The 11,507-nt window shown below is 35.3% G+C and overlaps 1 long non-coding RNA gene across 1 annotated transcript; it reads left to right on the forward strand.

Moving 5' to 3' along the window:
* The first annotated feature begins 47 nt into the window (after window positions 1–47).
* On the forward strand, window positions 48–7,970 carry LOC116086512. The gene is made up of 3 exons (XR_004116968.1): window positions 48–129; window positions 5,998–6,107; window positions 7,796–7,970. It is a non-coding gene; the product is annotated as an uncharacterized LOC116086512 (long non-coding RNA).
* The last annotated feature ends 3,537 nt before the right edge of the window (window positions 7,971–11,507 follow it).

Consider the following 11,507-nt stretch of genomic DNA (forward strand, 5'->3'; position numbering starts at 1 on the left):
TCATATGTGGTGTCATGGTCTAGCATTGGATCTGAGTCAGGAATAGATGAAAAGCTTATCTTTCTAAGATTAGAGAATTCCCAGGGTTTCTGAATCTGCTCAACTTCCTGCCCCCGCTTTTTTTGTGGGGTAAGTAGATCTGGTGACACAATTCCACTTGCTCCACAGGGGGGGTCATAGAGAATTTTAATGGATCAATTCAATAATATATTAACACTTGTCTTACTTATTCAGGCTAGTACCATGGCACAGCACATAATTCAATTATTTTAATGCATTCAAGCAAATAGAAAGACCCAACAGAATGCTATGTCCAAGGCTGACATTCCAGATAAAAGTCATTTTTTATCAGTTACTTTTCTTTGTGCTGTGCTAGAATCTTGGGCAAAGGTAACTTAGGGTAGGTACGTTTGACTCACACTTTAAGAGCACACTCTAACATGTCTATCAAGTTGTGGTTGCAGGATATGAGGGAGCTGGTCACATTGCATAATGCTATTGGGAAGTTGAAACCTAGAGTATGGTATTCAACTCTTTACTGCATTTTGTTTAGTACATGATCCCAGCTCATGTAATATTGTTGCTCATATTTAGTTTAGGTTTTTCTATCTCAATTAGGCCAATATAAGAGCCACCACAGAGACATTCAATTAGTAAGTTTTCAGGAGGCTGATATTGTCTATTCAAGTTGGCTTATTAAGATAACCAGCCAAAGCCCATGACTTTTCAATGAGATACCAAATCATATCACTGTTAAGTAATTACCTTCCAGTGCTTGTTCTTATTTCCACAATTCTTATTGTTTCAACCTGTTTGAAAATCAAATGAATCTTCTGAAACTGAAATTATTCTCTCTAGTATGGACTCCTAGATAGCAAAAATACTGTGACTTATTTTTAATGTACTGTGGCACATATAAAAATACTTCCATTCCAAAAGTGAGAAAAGTAGGCATAGTCAGGAAAGATTCAACCAAAGAAAGATCAAAATTCATCAGAACAAGCATTTCCTCCCATAGTCCTCATCTGCCATAGTACTGAGAATGGAATCTTGGACACCAGAGGGCCTCAGTACTGTGGACGCTTTAGCTCTTCTGACTGTATGACATAGCTCCCCTCCCTATATGCAATGTTCTCTTGACATTTTATTTAACAAACAAATCAGTCTATTGTTTCTATATTCAGTTTTATGTAGTTTTTAGGGATATGGGAAAAATGAAGACAAACTCTTTGCCAAAATGTAACCTGGTTCTCTTGTCAGCTCAGGATGCAGTCATTGTCCTACTTTGAGGCCTCATTCTCTCGTTCTTTACCTTCCTATTTCACTTGCCATTTTATTTTTCTTTCAAAGTCTCTCCAAAATATCTCAAGGCATTCTGTTTCGTTATTGGATTGCTGTTGTTTGTTTTGTTGTTGTTGATGAGGTTTTCGTAGCACAATGTTGAAAATGCCACAAATTTCCCCTCACCAACCAGTTTGAGATGAATCAAAACAACATATCTTAATGTAAAATACCAAACACTCGAGTTCTTATCTAAATTTTGGATTAGTTGGTTATCTCTGTGCGAAACTTCCCAAAATAAGCAATTTGAGAGTACAAAGGTTAATCTTGGTTCAAGATGTCCATGTACAAACATTCAACCTGAAGGAAAACCTGGTAGCAGAAGCCTGAGGCAGATGTCATTTGTCTGCCTTCAGGATGGATGTTTCGGCAGCCCATAGGGGTGAAGGCTCTAGGGAAGCACAAGCTTGACTCCCACACTTTATTTATTTTTATTGAATATTCTTTTTATTTACATTTCAAATGTTATCACCTTTCCTGGTTTCCCCTCTGGAAACCCTCTATCCCATTCCCTTCCCCCTGCTCACCAACCCAATCCCTCCCACTTCCCTGTCCTGGCATTTCCCTATACTTGGTTATCTAGCCTTCACAGGACCAAGGGCCTCTCCTCCCATTGATGTTGAACATGGCCATCCTCTGTTACATATGCAGCTGCAGCCATGAGTCCCTCCATGTGTATTGTTTGGTCAGTGATTTAGTTCCCAGGAATTCTGGGGGTACTGGTAGTTTCATATTTTTGTTCCTCCTATGAAGTTGCAAGATCCTTCAGCTCCTTCAATATTTTCTCTATCTCCTCCACTGGAGACCATGTGCTCAACCCAATGGTTGGCTAAGAGCACTCAACTCTGTATTTGACAGGCACAGGAAGAACCTCTCAGGAGACAGCTATATCAGGATCCTGATTCGCATCCACAATAGTGTCTGGGTTTGGTGACTGTACATGGAATGGATCCCCAGGTGGGGCAGTTTCTGGATGGTCTTTCCTTCAGTTTCTGCTCCACACCTTGTCTCTGTATCTATTCCCATGGGTATTTTGTTCCCCTTTCTAAGAAGGACTGCAGTATCCATACTTTGTTCTTCATTCTTCTTGAGCTTCATTTGATCTGTGAATAGTATTTTGGGTATTCTGAGCTTCTGGGCTAATATCCACGTATCAGTGAGTGCATACCATGTGTGTTCTTTTGTGATTGGGTTATCTCACTCAGGATGATATTTTATAGTTCCATCCACTTGTCTAATAATTTCATGAATTCATTGTTTTTAATAGCTGAGTAGTACTCCATTGTGTACCTGTACCACATTATCTTTATACATTCCTCTGTTGAGGGACATCTGCATTGTTTGCAGTTTCTGGCTATTATAAATAAGGCTGCTATGAACATAGGAAAGCATGTCTCCTTATTTCATGTTGGAGCATCTTCTGGATATATGCTCAGGGGTGGTATAGCTGGGTCCACCAGTAGTACTATGTCCAATTTTCTGAGGAACCACAAAAACTGCATGGTATTGGTACAGTGGCAGGTAGGTTGATCAATGGAACAGAACTGAAGACCCAGAAATGAACGCATACAACTATGGTCACTTGATCTTTGACAAAGGAGCTAAAACCATCCAGTGGAAAAAGGACAGCATTTTTAACAAATCGGGATGGTTCAAATGGCAGATAGTTACCATGCAGAAGAGTGCAAATAGATCCATACTTACCTCATTGTATAAATCTCAAGTCCAAGTGAATCAAAGACCTTCACATAAAACAAGATACACTGAAACTAATAGAAAAGAAAGTAGGGAAGAGCCTTGAGCACATGGGCACAGGGTGAAATTTCCTGAACAGAACACCAATGGCTTATGCTCTAAGATCAAGAATTGACAAATGGGACCTCATAAAATTACAAAGCTTCTGTAAGGTAAAGGACACTGTCAATAGGACAAAAGGATAACCAACAAATTGGGAAAAAATCTTTACCAACCCTATATCTGATACAGGGCTAATATCTAATATATACAAAGATCTCAAGAAGTTAGACTCCAGAAAACCAAATAACCTTATTAAAAATGGAGTATAGAGCTAAACAATGAATTTTCAACTTAGGAATACTGAATGGTTGAGAAGCACCTAAAGAAACGTTCAACATCCTTAGTCATCAGGGAAATGTAAATCAAAACAACTATGAGATTCCACGTCACACCAGTCAGAATGGCTAAGATCAAAAACTCAGGGGACAGCAGATGCTGGCGAGGTTATGAAGAAAAAAGAATACTACTCCACTGCATGAAGGATTTGAAGAGGGTAGTCCTAAACTTGAGTTGTATAGCTATTATGTTCAACAATAGGGCTTTGCCCTGAGGTTGTAGAGAGTAACACGACACAATATGTCATTGTGGGCATGGGTTGTTTGGAAATTCTCATGGGTTTCCTTTGAACAACAACTCAATTAGATGTAACCCATTCCTACTGCTGGAAGTTTTATTAGGTGATGAAAGATGTACAGTTAGGTCATAGTCTCCCCATTATGTGGCTATTTTATTTAAATCACTTTCATGTATGTATATATTTTAGGAAACTTTTACTGTAATAGGTTTCTAAACAGCCCCTTAAATAGCCATTTACTTTAGCTGTGCCTTCTATAGTCCCTCCCTCATCTTCCTCTCTCTCAACATTAGATCCTCTGTTCCAGTCCTAACAAGAAAGAAAATAGTGTTCCACTATTTCATATCCTTGTAATGGTGAACTATCATTTGTTTTTATTGAACTTGGTCATTCTGAATATTGTAAAATGGAGTCTTAATGTAGTTTTGATTTTTTTTTTTGAGACAGTGTTTCTCTGTATAACCCTGGCTGACATGGAACTCATTCTGTAGACCAGGCTGGTGTCAAACTCAGAAATCTGCCTTCCTCTACCTCCCAAGTGCTGGGATTAAAGGTGTGTGTCACAACTGCCAGGCTGATTTGTGTTTCTTTGATGATTGAGGATGTTGAACACTTCTTCAAGTGCATCTCAGCCATGTGATTTCCTCTTTTCAGGAAACTCTGCTTAGATCTGTATACTATTTTTAATTAAATTATTTGTTATCATGATATGTGCTTCATTTAATTCTTTATATATTTTGTATATTATCCCTCTATTGGATGTATAGCTGGCAAAAATACTTTTCCATTCTTTAGACCTCCTAGGAATGGACGAAAGGGATCAAATTGGAAAGAGTAGAATGTGGCTGAGAGTATGAAAGGACAGTAAAAGTAAATGGACATATAATGAGTTGTGTGAAAATATAACAGAAGTTTCCATATATATATATATATATATATATATATATATATATATATATATATGCATGTATGTATAAAATGATTTAAATTAAATAACCAATCTACATATTCAACACAATCCCCATCAAACTTCTAACATAATTCTTCACAGACATTGAAAGTACAATTTTTAGGTTCATATAAAAACACATGCACACTTAAGATGTATGTTTTTCAAAAATCATTTGTCTCAATTTTCACAAATAATCATATAAAAATTACATAATATTTTGCATTATAAACCTCAGCTATAGTTTTGGGTTTTTGGATATTTGGTCCTCAAGCAGTGGAAGAGTTTTGGAAGTTTAGAAAGTGTGGTCTTTTTGAGGAATATATGGCTGAAAGTAGGATTTTAGGAGTTAAATACTCACATGACTTCTAGTTTTCTTCATCTCCTCATCAGTTTAATTATATCCACAAGTAATCATAAAGCACAATCTAATGTTAAATACTCCTAATGAATCAAAAATTTTCCTTTTATGAATTTATGATTGTTCTATTTGATTACACATATATTCGAATGCCATTTCTCTGGTTTTTGAGCTACCATATGGTTTCTGGGAATTGATATCAGGACCTCTGGAAGAGCAGTCAATGTTCTCAAGATCTGAACCATCTCTCCAGCCCTCTTCTTTTTTATTAATCATGTTATTTGCTCACATTTTAAATGATATTCTCCTTCCAGGTTATCCCTCCACAGAATCACCTTACCAACCTCCCCTCTCCCCCTCCCCTTTGCCTCTGTGAGGGAGCTCCTCTACACACTCACCCACTCCTACCTCATCATTCTAGCATTGTCCTTCACTAGGGCACTAAGACTCCACAGGACCAAGGGCCTCCCCTCCCATTGATGTCAAATAAGACCATCCTCTGCTACATATATATCTCGAGCCTCTGTGTATACTCTGGTTGATGGTTTAGTCTCTTGGAGCTCTGGGTGGTCCAGTTAGTTGATATTATTCTTCTTATGTCAATCCCCTTTAGCTTCTTCAGTCCTTCCCCTAGCTCTTCCATTGGGATCCCCAGGCTCAGTCCAAATATTTGATTGTGAAGATCTGCATCTGTTTTTTATTTCTCCCTAGTCCAAGGTCATTGTCATGGCTGACAGCTTTGAGTTTAGTCTTCACTTATAAGACCGCATGATGTATGTTTCATCTGAATCCAGTTTTGTAAATAGGAATAGGTATCTACAATGAGTAAAGTGAAACATGATTCTAATCTATCAAACTGGATTAAACCATAAATGTCTAACTCCTATCTCTGTTTGGAAAGTACCTGATCACAGCACTTGACTAAATTTACTTCTGCTTCAAACTTGCATAAGTTTTTGTCCTTGTGATCACTAGATGTCTTATCTAACCATGGACAATAAGGAACAGAACAGCTAGATGATTCATGCCTATATCAGGCCTCCTGAAGCATCCTATTTTTGAATGGGATTTCTCATTCACTGGAGGTAAGTTTCTTTAAAATTGCACTGTAACCTGAGATTCTATCCATGTAATTTTCATCTATTCCTTTCTTCTTGCAGAGGAAGCTCCAGGCTCACCACAACTGTCCATATTTTCAACTCTTTATCTTTCATAGACAATTGTTATAGAAAAATCTAGTGTGTATCTAACTCCATAGTCAAGATAGCTTTGAAAAGTCAGCACATTCACAAAATAGGAGGTGATCATATTCTCAATTATCTTTACTAATTTTCCCACTTATCTCATTTATTATTTATTTTTAATTCAATATTGTATTTTATTTCCTCTAATATATTTTAATTTCAATGAATAGTAACAGAATTTTTATTGAAAACATATTTTTCTCTCACACAATAGTCCTCCACCACAGTTCCCCACGTCCACTTCTTCCAGCTCCTTGTCTCCTCCTTTCTACCACAGATTGACTTCCTGTTTTTTTCCCTTCAGGAAGGAGCAGGTCTCAAAGACATGATAGTAAAAGAAACAAAACAAGGATTTAACAAGAAAAGGCAAAAACCATCATATTAAGGGTGGACAAGGCAACACAATGGGGGGAAAAGAGCCTACAGAGCTAGAAAAAAGTAAAAGATATACCTACTACCAATATTAGGATTCCCACAAAACCACCAAACTAATAGGCATTAGTATATTACCAGATGACCTGATGTAGACCCATGCAGGCCCTGTGCTGATTGCTATTTCCTTCCTTTTCTGTGAGCCCATGTTAGCCCTGCTTAGTTGAGTCTGTGGGCCATGTTCTTCTGGTGTCCTCCAATGCTTCTGACTCCTACAATCTTTCTTCCTGATCTTCTGTAAGATTCCCCCAGCATCTAGAGAGATTGCTAATTTAGACTCTCTGTCTCTGTCTCTGTCTCTGTCTCTGTCTCTGTCTCTGTCTCTCTCTCTCTCTCTCTCTCTCTCTCTCTCTCTCCATATAATGTCCAACTTAGGCTTTCTACACCTGTACCTGTTCACAAATGTTTTTGGAGAAAGGCTCTCTGATGATGCCTAGACAAGACACCAGTCTTTGAGTATAACAGAATATCATTTCATTTATTATTTGTATCATTTTTATACTACTTTCTATTTTACTGTTTACTGTTTTCTAAGGATAGATTCCTTGTTTTATATATTGTGATAGAATTCAATAAAATATACTTTGCTTTTTAAGCAAAATATTCTCATTTAAAATTATATATTAAAAACTGTTATTTTTCTGGATATCACTTACATATTAATGTATTTAATATCAAATCACTTTGAATTGGAACAACTTTTATCTCAATCAGTATGTATAACCATTTAGGAAAGAGCATAATTAAATAACTAATGATAAAGATATAGATCTAGATATTTTTGAGTCAGGGTCCTTGTGTTTTGTTTCAGGTTTTCTGTTTCTTTTTTATTTTTATGTAGAGGAAGGAACAAGAAATTGAACAGGATATAGAAGAAAGAAAATGGTATATTATTTAAGTAAGAGAATGAACTGAATGGATATTTTTAGAGAGATGTCCAAGCCAAAACAATTCTAGTAAGACAATTTAAAATAAGCAAAGTATTGATAAAGGAATCAAGAAGATGCAAGGAAAATAAATTGTAAGAAAAAGTTCCTTGCACTTCATTGATTTTCTAAAGTTCTGACCCTAATTTTAGAAATTTGATTTTCTTCCAGGTACCCACTCAAGCAGAGAGCTATTATCTCTGTGAGCACATGAACTCTGAATGTCCAAGTGTTCCCCAAAATATTCCAGAACAGAGTTTTAAAGAGAAGAAAAATAAAAGAAGACCTCATTCACACCTTAAAATCTAAACTTTTAAAAATACAGTAAATATAACTATATAACACATCTCTCTCACCCTGTCACTCTCCTCTTATAGCTCTCTCTTTCCCTCCTTGTATGTGTGTGTGTGTGTGTGTGTGTGTGTGCGCGCGTGCACACACATGCTAATATTTTCTACTATTAAGAACTCAATATTCATGATGCTTGTTCATGAATTTTGAAGATAGAGAAATCAGATCAGAGAATTTTAGTAATTTGTGAAGGGAAAATTAGAATTATTAATAAGGGCGAAAGCCTTATTAAAATGTCATCCTTTACAGCATGCTGTATTGTCTTTTCATTAAAATCATTTGTTTTATATTATTAAAAATAACTAATATAATTTCAATATATTATTGGTAAATATATTGCATATTTCTAAGCCATGTCTATAAATTAATATTATGTTTCTATCAAGTATGGGCTTCACACATTTTCAGTGGTCATAATGCTCTTGGCAAAGCAAGCATTGGTACTTAACACCATTGATCTGACCTTGGATCTAAGATGAATAGACACATTAATATTTGACTCACTGGGCTACATTGCCTACCTGTATTTTGACCATTTTTCTTAATGACCCATTCTGCTGCCATAAATTGCTGTTGGGAAGAAACTAAGGGGATTGTTAAAAGTTTATAGATTTTGTTTGTCATTTACGCAAAGATTACTTGTGAAATCATATTAGTAAGTCCAATACTTGCAAATTTTTACAAAAAAAGTCATTACTTTCAAGTAACAGGGAAATATATATATATATATATATATATATATATATATATATTTCAGTTTATTCAGAGCCATATAGATGAAAATATCCTAACTAGATTAACATGTCATTACTATATTACATTGTTAAATATGTATAGGTTTTTTTCCTAGTGATAATATAGATTGTTTTAACTTAATATCTGGTATTTTTTACCATAATCTTACTTTAATACATATTTCCAAATGTAGAGCTGTCATGGTTTCCTAATAAAGCATGTAATGCATTAACTCTTCATATATGTATATAATTAGTTTTTATCAAATCTCTCACCTTTCCTATTTTCCAGTTCCTCCTATATTTCCTAGCACCCTTCGCTCCTAATTTTCTATGCTTTGGATTTAAAGTCACTGAGTCTCCTTAGTGCTCTCTCTCTGGGCATGAGTATAGAGCATCTACTTTATCATGTATAACTTCATCATGCTCCATACCATTGCAACCACCAATTGTCAGTATCTTCTTAGCTAGAATGGGCTTAACAAGCCTTTCCATATTCCATGCCAGTGTTAGCTGGTTTGAGTCTGAGCATGACTTGAACATTTAGTCATAGCTACTTTGAAATGGCCTAGTCATTCCCCACTAAAAATGTTCACACACAGAGATACCCACCACCTCTAGGTCTTAACAGCTTTCTGCACTGTTCTTCTTGATTTCCCTTGATTCTTTGTGTGTATATGCATGTACGTGTGTGTACATGTGTGTGTGTGTATGTGTGTGTTTATGTAAAATATAGATAATACATCTAGGGCTTAGTTTTTCATTCTTTGCATGTTGAACAGCTATGGGTTTCTGTATTAATTTCTGTGTATTACTGCTACTACTACTACTACTACTACTACTACTACTACTACTACTACTACTACAAAAAATCTCTGATTAGGCTTAAAAGATGACCCAACATATAAAGAATAAAGAGTGAGGATTTAGGATTTTGTCTATTTTGACTATATCTATTGAACAGAATAATAGAATTTAGTTTTCTTGTATGACTTGAAATTATCCATAGAGTTTTGACCTAGTTAATGGTTTGGGCAAGAATTCCACCTTGCCTTAAATCCAACTTAGAAAATTGTTGGTTATTCAATAATAAGCATACTAATATCATATCACTGAGATTCCTTTATCATATTAGTTATTATTATAGCTCAATATGTTCATGTCTGGTTAAGCAGAATGATTACACTTCTCTAAAAGCAGAATGAAAACAATAACAACAAACAACAGCAACAGCAGAATCAACAACAAAACAATGTAAATGCTAGATAATAGGGCTGCGGCTTTCAGGCATATACCTCATTGATTCTTCCATGCTCAGTGACCAAAAGTGTAGTGTCTTCAACCAGTCTAACCATCAAATTCTGGAGGGAACCAATAACAATGGAACTATCCTATGATGTGTAGAATAGAAGCTATCTGAGCAATAATTGAGTAATAATTGATCAGAAGTTTTCCATATTCTTTTAAAAGAATTTTTCTCATAGCAAATCCTATTTGGAGAAATATTGTTCTCCTGCTATAGTATAACTCTATTTGAACTCCTTTCATATATGTCTATGTGTCTATTTTAACAAGTTTTTACATTTATTGGCTTCCAAATAGCTTTTTTCAAATATATTTACTGTTAGTCATCCTTTTCATACTTTCCACTCTACCCAACTCGTCCACCCCCCACTCAACATGTCTTATTCCATCATTCCCTGCCCATATTACCTGTATTTATCACTCTTCTATGGACATATTTCATAATCTTCATCACTTGTACTAAAATTTAAGCAAAACTGTGTAAAAATTCAAAGCTCCTAGGTCTACAACCTTGCTTTCTCTCTTTTCTCCCACACCCTTCTCTTAGTAGTTTCTATAGCATCATCTCGTACTACATCTATGAGATCATTTTTACTAGTCTCTAAGAGATAGTCTCTTACTAGTTTCTATGAAATTCTGTTTTAGCTTCCTCATGGAAATGAGAAAATAATGGGATTACGTCAATTTTCTTTCTTATTTCACTAGGAGATTCTAAAGAAGGCAAACGATGTGGATTTGAGAGTAACAGTGTGTGATATATTTCTGAGTACTTTAAATATCATTTTTCAAATGAACAATGAAACAAAAGAGTACACATTGCTGATGTTTTAAAGTTCAATCATCAAAACTGTGAAGTAAATTTTTACTTGGTAAACATCAAATAGAATTTAAATTAAGTCTAACAAAGCAATTTTGACAATGAATGCTTATCTATCATAGCTCAGGGAAATGTTCCTTTTATAAGCCTAGCAGAGTTTCAGCTGGCAAATGTGCCCTTTAGTATTTTCTGGCACATTTCTTTCCTGGAGGTTCTTCCAAAAATACTACAGTCACAAAGACCTGAAATTTATAACTATGTAGAAAAAGAACCACCCCTACTACCAGCACTGCATTTAAGTTATTATTCCAGGGCTTCAAAATAAAGTTGTGGTGACTTGAACCCCAATATTGACATTTTGCTTAAATTCCACAGCAAAAAGTCAGTTCTACCTATAAATGACTCTAGATTACACTTTGACAAAAGTCATAAAAGCTGTCATCTCTTTCAATGTAGCTTAAGCATCTGGTGTAGTGGCTAAGATTTAATAAGACAGAAAATTATAAATTCTTTTTTGCTGGGTTAGATAGAATGAACATTAAGAAACAACACAAAAATGTCTATTTGGGGGGATTTATACATTTAATTTCTATGAAAATTAATTCATATTTCAACAATAGTAAAACTGTGCCATAACTATTAGTTGATTATTTATTAGAACTCAAAGATCATGTGA

The sequence above is a fragment of the Mastomys coucha genome, unplaced genomic scaffold (assembly GCF_008632895.1).
Source record: "Mastomys coucha isolate ucsf_1 unplaced genomic scaffold, UCSF_Mcou_1 pScaffold12, whole genome shotgun sequence".
Taxonomy (NCBI): Eukaryota; Metazoa; Chordata; class Mammalia; order Rodentia; family Muridae; genus Mastomys; species Mastomys coucha.